We start from the raw sequence: 16,714 nt of genomic DNA on the forward strand, positions 1-16,714 counted from the left end.
AATTTCTCATCGTGCAGCTTTCACAAATGAGTGACGGGGAAGATATCTATCAGGGAAATCTTTCTGCCCATGCAGCCACCCAGACTACGGAATGTTCTTCTTCTTCAATTTCTGTCTTGTGCGTCCTGCAGAAGCAAATAAGAATGAGTTAAGGAGCCTCTCTGGGAAGGCAGGAGATAAATATACATGTTTCAGAACCAAGAAACATCCCGCCTGTAAGGGATGGAGGCTGAAAAGAGAGGAGTAAGATGTAAAATGGCAGCCCAAGGGTCCAGCAGTGTGGTTGGTTTTTTTTTTTTTTTAATGTTTAAAATACGTAAACATTCAGATATCTAAAATAAAAAATCCAGCTATCTGGCTTTTCTGGAAAAATAAGTTCTGACCCCATGGTAGGAAAGATGTCAACTGCCTGGCACAGTGAGGTGACCAAGGTGCAAGCTCTCCGGTTTGCCTCCACCCTTCCAGCCCACCTCACTCATTCTCTCCCGAGTGATCAGCTCCCCTTGGTGTGCCCCAGATGGTTCTGGTCTTACAACTGAAAGTCCCGTGTCCGAGGCACCCAGTCAGTCCTGGACAAACCAAGACAGTTGCCTGCCTTAGGTATCTGCCTGGTCCCAAGAAACAGAGGCAATAATACTCACATAGTTTGTGTTTCATGCTAAGCAGAGCATCTTAACCAAATTAACTCCCTTAATCTTCACAGAAACCTCATAGTATGAGGCAGGTACTAAAACCATCCTCATTATTACAGATGAGAACCTGAGGCACAGATAGCTGAAGTCATGCCCAGCCCAGAGGACTCTGCTATGAGCTAGGACTTCAGTCTCATTCCGTGTGTGTGTGTGTGTGTGTGTGTGCACGCACGTGTGTGTTAGTCACTCAGTCGTGTCCAACTCTTTGCGACCCCATGGACTCTAGCCCACCAGGATCCTTTGTCCATAGGATTCTCCAGGCAAGAGTACTGGAGTGGGTTGCTTGCCATTTCCTTCTCCAGGAGATCCTCCTGACCCAGGGATCAAACCTGGGTCTCCCACATTGCAGGCAGATACTTTACCATCTGCCCACTGGGTCTCTAATCCAGGTGAGCCAAGGCCCCTCATTTTATGCTGATGTGAAAGGAAGGCACACGGGCTGCTTCTCACCCACTTATCCCCATGGCTCTGTGTGGCAGATGTGTTCCTTGCCTGTGTTAGTCGCTCAACTGAGATTCTATAAAGATGAAATACTTGGGGCTGTGGCAGCTACTTTGTGACAAAGGTCAAGCTTAAGGATGGAAAGTCAACAGATTCAGGAACAGAAAAGTCCAGCCCCCAAACCTCTTGTGGAGTGACCCCACCTCCAGATTCCTTTATATACTGACACTGTGAGTTCCTTACCCTGTTTTTGCAACTGAAGTAATGCTCAAAATTCTCCAAGCCAGCCTTCAATAGTACATGAACCGAGAACTTCCTGATGTTCAAGCTGGATTTAGAAAAAGTAGAGGAGTAAGAGATCAAATTGCCAACATCCGCTGGGTCATCGATAAGCAAGAGTTCGAGAAAAACATCTACTTCTGCTTCACTGACTACACTAAAGCCTTGACTGTGCGGATCACAATAAACTGTGGAAAATTCTTAAAGAGGTGGGAATACCAGACCACCTGACCTGCCTCCTGAGAAATCTGTATGCAGGTCAAGAAGCAATAGTTAGAGCCAGACATGGAACAGCAGACTGGTTCCAAATTGGGAACGGAGTACGTCAAGGCTGTATATTGTCGCCCTGCTCATTTAACTTCTGTGCAGAGTACATCATGAGAAACGCTGGGCTGGATGAAGCACAAGTTGGAATCAAAATTGCCGGGAGAAATATCAATAACCTCAGATATGCAGATGACACCACCCTCATGGCAGAAAGTGAAGAGGAACTAAAGAGCTTCTGGATGAAGATGAAAGAGGAGAGTGAAAAAGTTGGCTTAAGACTCAACATTCAAAAAACTAAGATCATTGCATCCAGTCCCATCACTTCATGGCAAATAGATGGGGAAACAATGGAAACAGTGACAGACTTTATTTTCTTGGGCTCCAAAATCACTGCATACGGTGGCTGCAGTCATGAAACTAAAAGACGCTTGCTCCTTAGAAGAAAAGCTATGACATACCTACAAAGCATGTTAAAAAGCAGAGACATTACTTTACCAACAAAGGTCCATCTAGTCAAAGCTATGGTTTCTCCGGTAGTCATGTATGGATATGAGAGTTGGACCATAAAGAAAGCTGAGCGCCAAAGAATTGATGCTTTTGAACTGTGGTGTTGGAGAAGACTCTTGAGAAACCCTTGGACTGTAAGATCAAACCAGTCGATCCTAAAGGAAATCAGTCCTGAATGTTCATTGGAAGGACTGATGCTGAGGTTGAAGCTGTAATTCTCTGGCCACTTGATGTGAAGAGCCAGCCCTTTAGAAAAGACCCTGATGCTGGAAAAGACTGAAGACAGGAAGAGAAGGGGACGACAGAGGATGAGATGGTTGGATGGCATCACCAACTCGGTGGACATGAGTTTGAGTGAGCTCTGGAGATTGTGAAGGACAGGGAAGCCTGGTGCGCTGCAGTCCATGGGGTCGCAAACAGTCAGACACAACTGAGCGATTGAAAACAACAAATATCCTAACTAATACACCACGGGACCCTCAAGAATGCCCTTGATTTTCCCATGAAGTCTAGAGCAGCTTGCTCCCTATTTTCCTTCTGTCTGTGCTCCTCATGACCTTATAGAGATTTCCAAGGTTTAGGGGCACCTTGTAAGCATGAGACACCCCAGACCAGTTTCACTATGCCAGGCACATTAAAGAGATCAGTTGGTTGATAGGCCAAAACGTCACCATATAGAAGGGAACCAATTCAAGAGAAGGGCCAAGTTTTCCTGCAATTCACTCAATAAGCAACTCTGTACGCTGGGCTTCCCTGGCGGCTCAGACAGTAAAGAATCTGCCCGAAATGCAGGAGATCCCCTGGAGAAGGGAATGGCTTGCCCGCTCCAGGATTCTTGCCTGGAGAATTCTACGGACAGAGGAGCCTGGCGGGCTACAGTTCATGGGGTCCCAAAGAGTCAGACATAACTAGCAACTAACACTTTCACTCCTCTTTGAGTTTCTACCAAAGGCCAAGAACCGTCCAGGTCGTGGTCACTTCATGTCTCTCGAATCACCTCACCCCATCGCAGCATCCTCAGGTCCTGCTGTGACACTCACTGCCTTTAACAGGACGCTTCACCTTTCTGTGCCTCAGTTTCTCCATATTTAAAATGGAGATAAAATAATTCCAGCCTCCTGAGGTCACTGGGATGATTTAATAAAACAGTGATGGCAATGTTTTCAACAAAGCACCTGGCATGTAGAGATGCTCCATTAATGTCCGTGATTATCTCTGTTTTGGGGTGGAAAGTGGAATAATTTAGTAAAGCGAGGACACCAGTGTTTCCATTCTGCAAGTAAGGAGCTTAAAACTCTGAGATTCTCTCAAGGCACCCAAATATCTAAATTTGAGTTTAGACCCAGATCTGTCCAAGTACAAAACCTATTCTAGAGAGTGGAATATTATTTTGAAGTAGGTAATAAAGAGAAGGAAAAAAAAACACAGGAATTTTTATCCACATTTGGGATCCTAATAAAAAAGCAAAGCTGCCTTTTGCATGGCAGCCTAAACATTTTTCAGTGAGACCTTTGATTAAAGACAATTACCCTTGCTTTGGTGATAGAAAAGCTGATCTCAGCAAATCAAGAAAGCTATCCCCAAATGACAATTGGAATTAAATATCCACTCAGCTACTCCAGATGGTCTCTGAAGCCATGGAACCACAAGACTTGATTACAATGACAAGTACAGGGTCACGGGCCCGGCTGGAAGAGAACAAAATCCACTTTCAAACGATTCTCCAATGACTTCAATTAACTGTGGGCTAAAGCAGACAGTTAGCTGTATAAGCATAGATCTCTGCTTTTAATTAAATTTCCTCTAGTCTAAATGCCGCTTTGAGATTTTCGGAAGGAAAACACAATATCCAGGAAATGCAATTGGATCTGATGTGTGTGTGTTGTGTAGAGTTCAGGTGGACCCTACCCCCCCAGAAGCACGTGTAAAAGCTCATATTTATAATTATTATTAGCAACCTTCTCATAAGACCCACACTTCTACTCACTCGGTTTCCATCCGTCCTATCTGCTAAGTCACTTCAGTCGTGTCCGACTCTGTGTGACCCCATAGACAGCAGCCCATAAGGGTTAGCAAACTCCAGCCCCCAGGGCCCAGCGTGGGCAGTGCTTGTTTCCCTAAACATAATTCTGGAACACAGGCTCGCTTGTTCGTTTCTTTACCTACGACTGCCTGCATGCGGCCCCAGCAGAGTGGAGGCCTTAGGTGGCCAGCAAAGCCCAAGACGTTTGCTGAGCCTTGCAGAGGCCGTAGGACAAAGCCCCCCTGAAGAGTCTGTCGGCCGTGCTCAGGAGTCTGGACTTCATCCAGGAGGCAGCAGGGAGCCACTGAAAGATTCAGAGAAGGCTGCAGAGTGGCCGCGGGGAGCGGGGGAGGTTGGAGCCCAGCCCCACCCGGGGCCACTCACCCCACCTGGATAAGGCTGCAAACTCCTGTGAGGCTACTTGGGTGCTGTTGCTGGTGTGGCCAGCCCTCCTGCCAGGGAGCAGAACCAGCCCCACAGGCCCGGGGGCAGTGCCCCTCCCCGACCAGGCTGCAGCCCCCAGACAGCAGCTGGAGAGACGCCAGGCTCCCCGTGCCACACAGCTCCCAGCTGGACAGAGCCCCGGGTGCCCACGAGGCTCCCAGCCAGATGGAGCTCCCAGCTGGACGGAGCCCCGGGTGCCCATAAGGCTCCAAGCTGGACGGAGCCCCGGGTGCCCACGAGGCGCCTGCCCCCACGGCAGACCCTTCCGTGTCCTCTTTCCCTTCCCCCACGGCCAACACCAAACCCCTGTCATAAGCTCTGCTTCTGGGGGACCAAACAAGACAGCTGGATCCTCCTCTAAGAAAGATCGCTCGGGGTGTCCCTCAGGCAGTGATGGGATGGAGTCCGGAAATCTGGTTGCGGCAGAAATGACGGGGCCCCGTGTCTCAGGTACCCGGGCCTCCCCCACCGCCAGTCAAGCACCAGGCCCAGACCGGACCCGCCTCCCTCCTGGGAGCTCAGAAACCCGGCCTCCTCCGCCCACCTGCACGGCGGCCCCCGGAACCCCGACACCAGCACCTCTTACCACCTCCCCCTTGACCACACAGCAGCCAGACGGGTCCTGCTCCTCCCGGCTCAGGCCCTCCTGTGGCTCCACTTTGCTCAGAATAAAGTTAACAACCTTCCTCTGAGCTGCAGGGACCTGCCGTGACTTGTGCCCGCTGCACGGCTCACCCCGTGCCCCCACCCCCGCTGCCCCCAACTCACCGGCCCTGGGCTCTGTGCACAGGCTTCCTCTCCCTGCTCCCGCTTCCTCCAGATCCACGCCACTTGCCCCATGACCCCTTCCGTCCCACTCAAAGATCCCCTGCTCATCGAGACCATTCCTGAGCACCCCATTTTAACGGCATGTCCCTCTCCTGACTCACAACCCTCCTTCTCTGCCCGGCTTGTCCCCATTGCACCGGCCACCATCCGACACCAGCACGGCTCTGATCTGCCGGCTTGGCTGAGGATTTATCACCCCCTCCCTCATAGCTCGGCTGGTAAAGGATCCGCCTGCCATGCAGGAGACTGTTGGGAAGATCCACTGGAGGAGGGATAGGCTACCCACTCCAGTGTTTTTGGGCTTCCCTGGTGGCTCAGGCGGTAAAGAATCTGCCCACTATGCGGGAGACCTGGGTTTGAGCCCTGGAGAAGGGATCGGCTACCCACTCCAGTCTTCTGGCCTGGAGAGTTCCATGGACTGTATCGTCCACGGGGTCGCAGGGAGTCAGACACGACTGAGCGGCTTGCACTTCACTTATCACCCCTTACCAGACCACGACGGCTTCCCTGGTGGCTCAGTGGTAAACGATCCGCCTGCCAATGCAGGCAACCCGCGCTGGATCCCTGGGGCGGGAAGATCCCCTGGAGAAGGAAATGGCAGCCCTCTCCAGTATTCTTGCCTGGAGAATCCCAAGGACAGAGGGGTCTGGAGAGCTCCAGTCCATGGGGCCTCAGAGAACTGGACACGACTGAGCGACTAAACAAGTAGACCATGAGCTCCAGGAGGACAAGTCACGAGTCTGTTTGCTTTCGCTGTATCCACAGCGCCCAGCAGAGCTGTGTATGGGCAGGAAGGTCCTCAATGAATGTTTATGTGGAGGAAAGAAGCGGATAGGGAGGCCTGTTCCTCTATTCCCTAGGCAGAGGCATCCACTTCTCCCCACTATTTCAGGTCCAGACCTGCTCACCCTCTCCCAGGCAGGCAGGCAGGCAGCAGAAAGGAATCGGAGAGTGAGCGGCCCGGCCCTGGGTCTCAGCTCTAACAGTGTTTCAAGATGTGACAAAGTGCAATCAGCACGGGCTGGACTTGCGTTCAAATCCCAGCTTCTCCACCGACCTGCTGAGTGACCCCAGGCGAGTTGCTAAACCTCGCGGGAGCTGAGGGCGCTAGTGGTGAAGAGTCTTCCGGCCAAAGGAGGCGACGCAAGAGACAGGGGCTCAGTCCCTGGGGTGGGAAGATCCCTTGGAGAAGGAAATGGCAACCCCACTCCAGTACTCTTGCCTAGAAAAGCCTATGGACAGAGGAGCCTGGTGGGCTACAGTCCATGGGGGTCACAAAGAGTCGGATGTGACCGAGCACACACATCTAGGGCTGGAGAGGTGGTCCACTGTTTAGTGCCCTGGGGGCCCTGTGAGGGGAACCGAGTAACTCAGAGTCTGAGTTTAGTGTCCTTGTTTGAAAGACGAGGAGAAAGATCATCAAAAAAGACTGTGCCTACTCACCCAAAGGACAGCTTTAAAAACAGAAGACGGTGCCCCCAATCTCTGAAGTCTTCCTCTAGAGCCGCCAGATCTGAGAACAGAAGTCTGCGGTTTCAGCTTAGCATTTAGGTTTAAATTAGTTCCACCTGCATCAATTTACTAGTAAAGAGGGTCATTTATGCCATGCTTTGAGTAGAGCAAGTTATCGTTTTCTTCGGGCAAGTCCACCAGAATGACCAAAGGGAAGGGGCGCGAGCTCAGGGGAGACCGTCCCATTTCCTTCGAATGACAGAAAACCACGTGTGAACCTGAGCAAATTTAATTTTCTCCTCCAGCTCAATATTTGCAGCAAAGATTTTGAGAAACCAAATTGGATTTTCGGGAAGGGGGAATGTCTTTTAACACGCGCCACTGCAGCTGGGCAGATTCAACTTGTTGCAACCAGAGGGCAGTTTCCCGGGCATGCCGAGGGGCTCAGTTCATGTGAGCCTAAGCAAGGAAACGGGGCTTCCCAGATGGCTCAGGGGTAAAGAACCTGCCTGAAATGCAGGCGGTGCCGGTTCGACCTCTGGGTCAGGAAGATCCCCTGGAGGAGGGCTTGGCGACCCACTGCAGTATTCTTGCCATGGAGAAATCCCATAAACAGAGGAGCTTGATGGGCTACAGTCCAGGGGTTGGGTTGCAAAGAGTCAGATATGACTGAGCACAAAACAGCAAAGACATAGACCTTTAGCCCTAAGCGGACGGGGAGGATTTTAGCCGAGGTCTTGAAGCACGTTATTCCCAGGGTCTCATAGAATTGGGAGAAATAATGACCCAGCTTTCAGAAATATAGACTTTGAGGAGGAAGATATTTTGGACACCACCTAGGAGATTCACCTACTATGCACCCAGGGCTCTCTAAAACTCTGGCCAGGAGAGAGTTTAAGCGACTTCAGCCATCAGTTACAATGACTCCTCCTATTAAGAAAGGTATTTTTTTCAATCCATCCTTTTCATTGCATCTCAGCGTCTCTGCTTAGTTCCTTGAGGATTCCTCTTGAACCAACAGACCTTAGGCTCCAGGACAATAGTTTCCCCCTAGAATTTAAAAACAAAACACTGTATCCTTTCCTTTGTAGACCAAGAAGTCAGCAAGTACTTTCTGTAAAGGGCCTGAGGGTACAGCATTTAGTCTTTGATGTCTCTGTTGCAACTAAGCTCTGCTATTTTAGAGCAAAAGCAGACACAGATGGTAAGTAAAACTAATGAGGAGGGTGGGTCTCCACAAATCTTCATCACTTAGTCATGTCTGACTCTTTGTTACCCCATGGACTGTAGCCCACCAGGCTTCTCTGTCCATGGGATTCTCCAGGCAAGAATACTGGAGTGGGTTGCCATTTCCTCCTCCAGGGGATCTTCCCAACCCAGGGATTGAACCCACGTCTCCTGCATTGGAAGGCTGATTCTTTACCACTGAGCCAGCAGGGACAGAAAAGGGGGACCGAAAGGGGCTCCCGATGGCCTGGGTCAACCAAGTCATCTGTCATCCGCCACACCTCTGCCAACTGTTCACCCAGAACCTGCTTGAATACCTCCAGGGATGGGGCTCCCTTTGGAGAGCTGGAAAATTCTTCTTAATTCAGAGTTATAATTGGTCTCCCTGTGACTTCACCTATGGATCCCACCCTCTGGAGTTTCAGAAAACAAGTCTATGCTTTAAGATACAGGACTACAAATGTGTATGTGTATATTTTGAGGGAAGATATAGTAAGAAGGAAGGAAGGAGATTCTACGTCATTCTACACCAACTCTGTGTGTGTGTGTGTTTGTGTTAGTCGCTGAGTTGTGTCCGACTCTCTGAGACCCCATGAACTGCGGCCCGCCAGGCTCCTCTGTCCCTGGGATTCTCCAGGCAAGAATACTGGAACGGGTTGCTGGGCCCTCCTCCAGGGGATCTTCCTGACCCAGGGATGGAACCCAGGTCTCCTGCACTGCAGGTGGAATCTTTACCGTGTGAGCCACCAGGGAAGCCCTGGTGACTATGTATTGACATCTAATTAGGATTTACTGTGTGTTCCTATGCGCCAGGCACTTTACAGATATCACCCGGCTTCACACTCACAGCACCGCTGTATGAGGCGGGGATTGTTGGAAGCCCTTCTTCAGATGCCAACACCAAGGTTCAGAGAGCTGGCCGCCCCTTCCAGAGCCCCAGAGATGAAACTTGTCTGACCAGGAGTCACCCCAGGCTCAAGATGGCCTGGACTCTCGGCCAGCACACGCCCCTCCACGCTCACAGGCCTTGGAGCCTGGTCCTTTGCCTCGAAAGATTTCCCATTTGTGTTATTCAAGTATTGCTTTCCCTTTAAAAAAATTTTAAGCACAGGATTCACCCATAATCCCATCACACGCAGGTAACAAATATTACTGTCTTTCATATATATAATATATATGTGCAATCATATTTATACCTATATACATCGATACAGTCATAACTATACTTCCTCATATATATATAATCTGCATGTAGACAGACGGTTCGGTTTTTTACAAAACTGAGATGATACTATGTATGTGATTTTGTAACCTGTGTTTTCTACCCAACAGTGTATCTGGACCATCTTTCCATAGCAACACATAAAGCTCTGCATCAATTTTATGAGTGCCTGGCAGTCTGTACAGGGACACACCAACACGTTTCTAACTAGCCACCTCTCCTTAGACATTAATCTTCTCCAAATAGAAACGCTCCAACACATCTTTGCACACACATCTTTGTGTGAGTCTATTTCTTGGGTTACTGCCTATGGGGAAAGTGGGTGGGGGCCACAGGGGAAGTGCCTGGAAGCTTCGAGGGTAACCCTGGCGCTCCTTGGAGCCGTGTGGAGAGGGCTGGCTCCCCCACCCCCAACCCACATGGGATGCTATCTTTGTCTAATCTTGGCCAAGCTTTCTGGCCAGGGACGAATAATACGACTAACTACATCTTGTTCTAATGTGCTTATCTTTTATTGTGAGATTGAATTTCTTCCAACGCTAGGCAGTTCCAACCTGTTTCAGGCATCCTTATAGTACGACAGGATGCCCAAGGGCAGAGAAGACCCCAGGTGGGGTTCTGACCACACATGTTCTGGAGGCATCTGCCCAGGGCATCTCTGCCTGAGGGGATCACTGGTCCCACGAGGGCGCTGCCCGGCTGCCAGGGCCTCCGAGGATTTCAGGCTCCAGAGGTGGAACAAGACCGTCTGGTGGAAAGCTTGTGTGACCCAGTCCCCCAGGGTGGCATTGGAGACACCCACTGTTTCCACCTGCTCGGCACCCCGCCCTCCAGCCCAGCCTCTCCTGCCCTCTGCTGAGCCTGCCTCCAGCCTCGGGAAGAGGCTGAGCTCCGACCTGGGAGCCTCTGCCACTCTGTCAGGTGCCAGGTGCGTGCTTCAGCTTCCCAGAGCCTCAGTTTGCTCATCACATAGGCGGGGCCACAGTAATACCTTTCTCCCAGTGTCGCTGTGAAAATTAAATGAGATCAGTTGGCTAACACAATTTTATAAACCACCATACATAGAGCCAACTTCGTTTTATTTCACAAGGTCTGATTGAGCAGCTGCTTGCACTCTAGTATAATTGCTCCTTGAATATAAAGTAGGAGTGGGACAGCTCACAGAGAAGTTAAATTTATAGTCATTTGGTTTCACTGCCCCCACCTCTCCGCTCCAGGCCTCAGATCTGGGCCCTTCGCAAGGTTCACGATCACTAGTGTGTTGACTTGAATCAAGAGAAGGTGGTTGAGCCCACACCGGTAGGTCTGAACTGTTGAGCGCCTCCCAGCTTGCTGCGGCTCCAGAATTTGGCTGCTGCATGTCGTCTTTGGTTCATCCATTCAGCAGGCGTTGGTGAGCCCCAAATGTCTAGTCCTGTGCGGAGGAAATCCTCAGAAAGGCAAGAAAGAGACCCTATTGTCAAGCTGCTCAGCATGCCAAAGAGGAGACACACACACAGCCTGCACACTGCTGTGCAGACAGACAACCGCCAGGCCACCGATGACTAGAATCCAGACCTACATCTTTGTGCCGCCAGCCCAGAGTGGCCAGGGCTTGCTCAGCAACTGCCAGCTTCCTAAGCCAGTCCTTGGGTTCCCGTTTCATAGTCTCCATATGACATGTGTTTCAATGGACATGCCACCCAGCTGTAAATGAGGTAGGGGGTGGGGAGGGGGACGAGGGGCGATGCTTGGCGACAAAGCCAGAGAGAGTAGTCTTATGGCAAACAGCTATGCTGCCTGGCCTGAGAGAGACAGAGAGAGAGAGAGAGAGAGAGAGAATGAGACAGAGACGGAGGGGAGGGAGAAACCTGGAAGTGAAGGGGTTAGTCACTCAGTCGTGTCCAACTCTTTGCGACCCCATGGACTGTAGCCCGCCATGCTCCTCTGTCCATGGGATTCTCCAGGTAAGAATACTGGAGTGGGTTGCCATTCCCTTCTCCAGGGGATCTTCCCGACCCAGGGATCGAATCTAGGTCTTCTGTATCACAGGTGACTTCTTTACCATCTGAGCCACCAGGGTTCATAGGGAGAAACCTAAGCCCAAAATAGAGAACAAAACTTCTCTCCGAACACAGATTTTGAGCAAACCACACCTGCCTTAACAGAGGAATTAACTCCTTCGAGCCAGACCTAGGAGCCTATGAATCAGCTGGAGGCTTGTTCAACACCTGACCCCTGAGCCCACCCCCAGGGTCTGAGCAGGCTGCAGGCTGCCCTAACAACAGACCGCAGGCTGGGGCTCCAACAATGGACAGTTACTGCTCCCAGTGCCGGGGCTGGACGCCCGGGGCAGGAGCTGGCGCGGCCTGGCTCTGGTGAGAGCTCTTCTCCCGGCTGGCAGGTGGCTGCCTCCTCACCATGTCCTCACAGGGCAGGCAGAGAGCGAAGGACTACTCTTTGGGGTCTCTTCTTGTAAGGGCGCTGATCCCGCCATGAGGACCGCACCCTCAGGACCTCATCCAATGCCTCATCAACTCCCAAAGGCTCCGTCTCCAGACACCATCACTGTGGGGCTCCAGCACGTGAATTTCGGGGAACACAGGCTCCTTCTTCCTCTGCCCCCTCATGGCTCATGTCCTTCTCACTTGTAAAACGCATTCTTTCTATCCCAACAGACCCAAGAATCTTAACTCGGGGTACCAATCGTCCTGAAGCTGGCGTCCTCTACGCCAGCTGTGATCCTGTGAAACACAGGTTATGTTCTTCCAGAATACACTGCTGGGACAGGCACAAGGGAGACACCCTCAGGGCTCCCCTGGTTTGGCTCAGATGGTAAAGAATCTGCCTGCGGTGCAGGAGACCCAGGCTTGATCCCTGGGTTGGGAAGATCCCCTGGAGAAAGGAATGGCAACCCACTCCAGTATTCTTGCCTGGAGAACCCCATGGACAGAAGAGCCTGGCAGGCTACGGTACATGGGGTCGCAGAGTCGGACAAGATTGAGCAACTAACACTTCTTTTTCACTTTTTCAGACATTCTCATTCCAAAAACGACGGAAAAGAAAGAAGGGTTGACAGGTCCCAAACAAGCCTGAAGCTTCGCAAGGCAAATTCCTTGAGACCTTAGGGCTGAGCCTGAATCCGTGGGTCGGGGCCGGGCCCGGGAATCTGCAATCCTCACCTAAGTTCTCAAGATCCCGTACCTCAGACTGCGGTCTGTGAGCAGCTACTTGGCCGCAGTCTGAACTTGTTGCTGGTGTGGACGCTCAGGCCCTACTTACAACCTACTGAATAAGAATCTGTATTTAAGCCTACGGTGTTTCTTCCTGGAGGAGGGCATGGCAACCCACTCCAGCATTCTTGCCTGGAGAATCCCCACGGACAGAGGAGCCTGGCAGGCTACCGTCCGTGGGGTTGCAAAGGGTCAGACAGGACTGAGTGACTGAACACACACAGCAGGGCGTTTCGTGTGCTCATTAAACCTTGAGAAGCTGTGCTCGAAGCGATTCCCACTGAAAGAATACAAATACCACTTGGAAGGACTTCTCTGGAGGCTCAGTGGTAAAGAATCTGCCTACCAATGCAGGAGACGTGGGTCTGATCCCTTGTCTGGGGAGATCCCACCTGCCGCAGAGCAGCTAAGTCCGGGCACCGCCGCTACTGAGCCCGCGCTCCAGAGCCCGGGAAGCGCAGTTGCTGAAGCCCAAGAGTTCGTGCTCGGCAATGAGATAAGCCCCCACAATGAGAAGCCTGAGCACTGCAACTAGGGAGCAGCCTCCATGCTCCACAGCTAGAGAAAGCCCACGTGCGGCGGCGAAGACCCAGCACAGCCAAAAATAAATAAAAATTTAAAAAGATACCGCTTGTAGTATAATAAATAACAGCAGTGAAACAGGCAGGGTTCAAAGTGCTTCATGCATAGTAATTCATTTATGGGTCAAAATAATCCCATGAGCTAGGGACTATTATTATCCCCATTTTACAGATGAGAAGTGTGAGGCACAGAACAGTGAAATCACTCGCCAGTGTCTCAAAGCCGGCAGGTGCTGAGGCTGAGATTCAAGACCACGCCGACTGGCACCTGCTGCCCTCCCTGTAGCTGGTGTGCTCACCTGGGAATGTACAGCCCTGAGTCATCCTGCTGCCCTCCTGAACCCAGACACCTCAAACAAGGCTTTCAACCCCTCTGCAAAAATGCCGGACCTGCACTTACTCCAGCACGTCCTGTAGCTAAATATTAACAACACATACACATCACGTTGATTTTCTGGGAAGAAAACAGTTGTGCAGATTTGGGTATAATCATTAGATTTCTAAGGTCGACCAACTTAGGAGGAAAAAAAAAATCAGTGCATGCAAGAAGCCGTGCCCAGGGACTCACAGGAGCCCCGTGATTCAATTTCTCTATCTCAAATCTGCTCTGAGAATTATCAAAACAGTCCAGAAGGTTCTGGGGCAAGCACGGAGAGCAAAGAGGTAGAGTCATTTGCACTGGCCTCCAGCCATAAGGACTTGTTCGGACACTTTTCCGTGGTCTGCCCTTTGGACTGAAACTATTTTATAAAACCAAGCACTGTTCTTTGAACTTAAAATGACAGGACATGAAAAAGCACATAAAACAGGGCTGAAGCGCTTCATCGTGCCCTGCCGCTGCCAGCGAGGAGCTGTTTGTATCTGTATTTAGAGATTCCTTCCTTGCACCATTGCTGCCGCTGAGTTACCAGGTCGTCCTGTACCTAAGTGAGATCAACCCTAGGATTTAGTCCCATTTCCCCAAAGACAAACAGCCGTGAGATTATCAGAAGTTCCTCATGCTCTTCTACCAAGGAGAGGCCAAAAGCAGATTGATACAAGCACCATATGAAGAGGTGGTCTGCCTAAGACTTCCCTGGGCACAAGCCAAAGAACAGAATAACCATTAGCTGGTTACTCATAAATCGGAAGCCTTTATCAACGCAGAGAATCAATGCAGGCAAATCAAGGCTGGTAGGCAGACTCAGCAGTGGGAATTCAAAGTTTTCTGTGTCCTAGACAAAGATAAGGAGTGATGCTCCAACGGAGATGGGTGATTAAGGATCTGCAGACTTCAGGGCCGTAGCAGATTGTTTTCTCTCTAGTTCCAAGCAGCAGGAAAGATAAGGGCAATAAATGAAAATGTCACAAGGCAACCAGGAACAGAACAGACCGTGTCTGGAGGCCAAAGAAAGGATTCCCCTTTGATCAAAAAGGACTCTGTACATTTCAGCAGAGAGCAGGCCCCGCTCCCAAGAGCTCCCAGAGAGCCCCGGACCCACGCATCCATTTGTCTGTGGTGTTGACATAAGCATTCTGACAAAAGCTGGGGCCAGCCAACCAGAAATTCAGCCAGGAGCCCGCCCTTTGGGACTGGCCTCTGAAAGTCTGACCACGTGCAAACGCAATTTTTAATAGAGGATAAAGAGCTCATGGCAACACTATTTACAAGAGCGACAAAAACTTCCATGATCAACAGGAGGAGACTGGCTGAATAAACGTGTATCCTTCCAAACTGTGAGAATCAGACGGTCAAAGAATATCTAACAAAGTGGGGGAAACAGTTAAGAGTCAATGATAAGCGGCAGTGGGGCGGGGGAGCAGGACCCACAGGCTTCTCTGTGCCTGTATCGATCCATCTTCAAGAAGAAAAATAAGCTAGAAGAATAATCACCAAAAGTACTTATCTTTGAATGGTGGAAATGTGGGTGGGTTTTTTCCTTTTGTCTGCCTGCATTTTCTAATTTTCCATAATGAGCATGAATTACCCTTCAGTTCAGTTCAGTTGCTCAGTCATCTCTGACTCTTTGCGACCCCATGAATCGCACCACGCCAGGCCTCCCTGTCCATCACCAACTCCCGGAGTTCACCCAAACTCATGTCCATTGAGTCGGTGATGCTATCCAGCCATCTCATCCTCTGTCATCCCCTTCTCCTCCTGCCCCCAATCCCTCCCAGCATCAGAGTCTTTTCCAATGAGTCAATTCTTCGCATGAGGTGGCCAAAGTACTGGAGTTTCAGCTTTAGCATCATTCCTTTCAAACAACACTCAGGACCAATCTCCTTTAGAATGGACTGGTTGGATCTCCTTGCAGTCCAAGGGACTCTCAAGAGTCTTTTCCAACACCACAGTTCAAAAGCATCAATTCTTCAGCACTCAGCCTTCTTCACAGTCCAACTCTCACATCCATACATGACCACTGGAAAAACCATAGCCTTGACTGGATGGACCTTTGTTGGCAAAGTAATGTCTCTGCTTTTGAATATGCTATCTAGGTTGGTCATAACTTTTCTTCCAAGGAGTAAGCGTCTTTTAATTTCATGGCTTAGGATTAGCAAAAATAAAGGCCATGCATTAAAAATACATCTCCGATGTTGTTTCCTAATAGCGGTTACTGTTTACTGAGAGCTTAATATTTGCTTTATATATGTTATTTTATCAGGTAGTTTTAAAGAGCACACACAAGAGGTGGGTGCTGTCATCTGCACTTGCTCTTGGGGAAACAGCAGCTCCCAGCCGTTAGATGCCTGGCCTGCAGCTCGGTCGCCACTAAGGGGCAGGGCTGTTTCCAACGAGGCATGTCCAGCGCCAACATCCACGCTCTTAGCCCTGATGTAGGCCCAGAAAGGAAAGCCGTAGGCAGGGTTGCCAGATAAACTACAGGACGTCCAGGTAAATTTTAATGCAGGTACACAACAAATGCTTTTTTTTTTTTTTTTTTTTTTTTAGTAAAGTAGTATGTCTCATGGACGTCCCAGGTGGCTCAGTGGTAAAGAATCCACCTGCCAGTGCAGGAGACACAGGTTCCATCCCTGGGTCGGGAAGATCCCCTGGAGAAGGAAATGGCAACCCACTCCAGTATTCTTGCCTGGAGAATCCCATGGACAGAGGAGCCTAGTGGGCTACAATTCATGGGGTCGCAGAGAGTCGGACACGACTGAGCGACTGAGCACAGTATGTCCCATACAAAATCATTCATCGTAATTGTTCATTATTCAGACCAATCTACAGACACCGAGTTGTGATGGAGGACAGTACAGCATTTATCGTAAGGCGCCAGACAAGGAGCCTGGGCCAGCTAGTGCTCAGAACACCCAATCTCCCTGACGGGATTCAGTAAAGCATTTTTAAAGGCCAGATGAGGAAGGCGAGTCCCAGGGTATCTGGCTCGTGTACAGTCCTCTGATTGGCTGATGGTGGGTAACAGGAAGGGATCACAGGGGTTAACATTATCAATCCCCAGGCTTCGATAGGTCTGGGTACTACGTGCTCGTGGTCATTAAACAGTTAATTTCTTCCATTTGATGGGGGGTTTAGCATCTGTAAAACAACTCAGGAA

At 50.3% G+C, this 16,714-nt stretch overlaps 1 protein-coding gene across 1 annotated transcript in view; it reads right to left on the bottom strand.

Annotated features, from left to right (window-relative positions):
• Positions 1-16,714, bottom strand: part of LOC147359985 (uncharacterized) — a 312,313-nt gene that overhangs the window by 194,892 nt on the left and 100,707 nt on the right. The gene's annotated exons all lie outside the window — the stretch shown is intronic.

This window comes from Bos grunniens, chromosome 13 (genome assembly GCF_055505025.1).
Source record: "Bos grunniens cultivar Pamir isolate PY7600 chromosome 13, Bosgru_T2T1.0, whole genome shotgun sequence".
Classification (NCBI taxonomy): domain Eukaryota; kingdom Metazoa; phylum Chordata; class Mammalia; order Artiodactyla; family Bovidae; genus Bos; species Bos grunniens.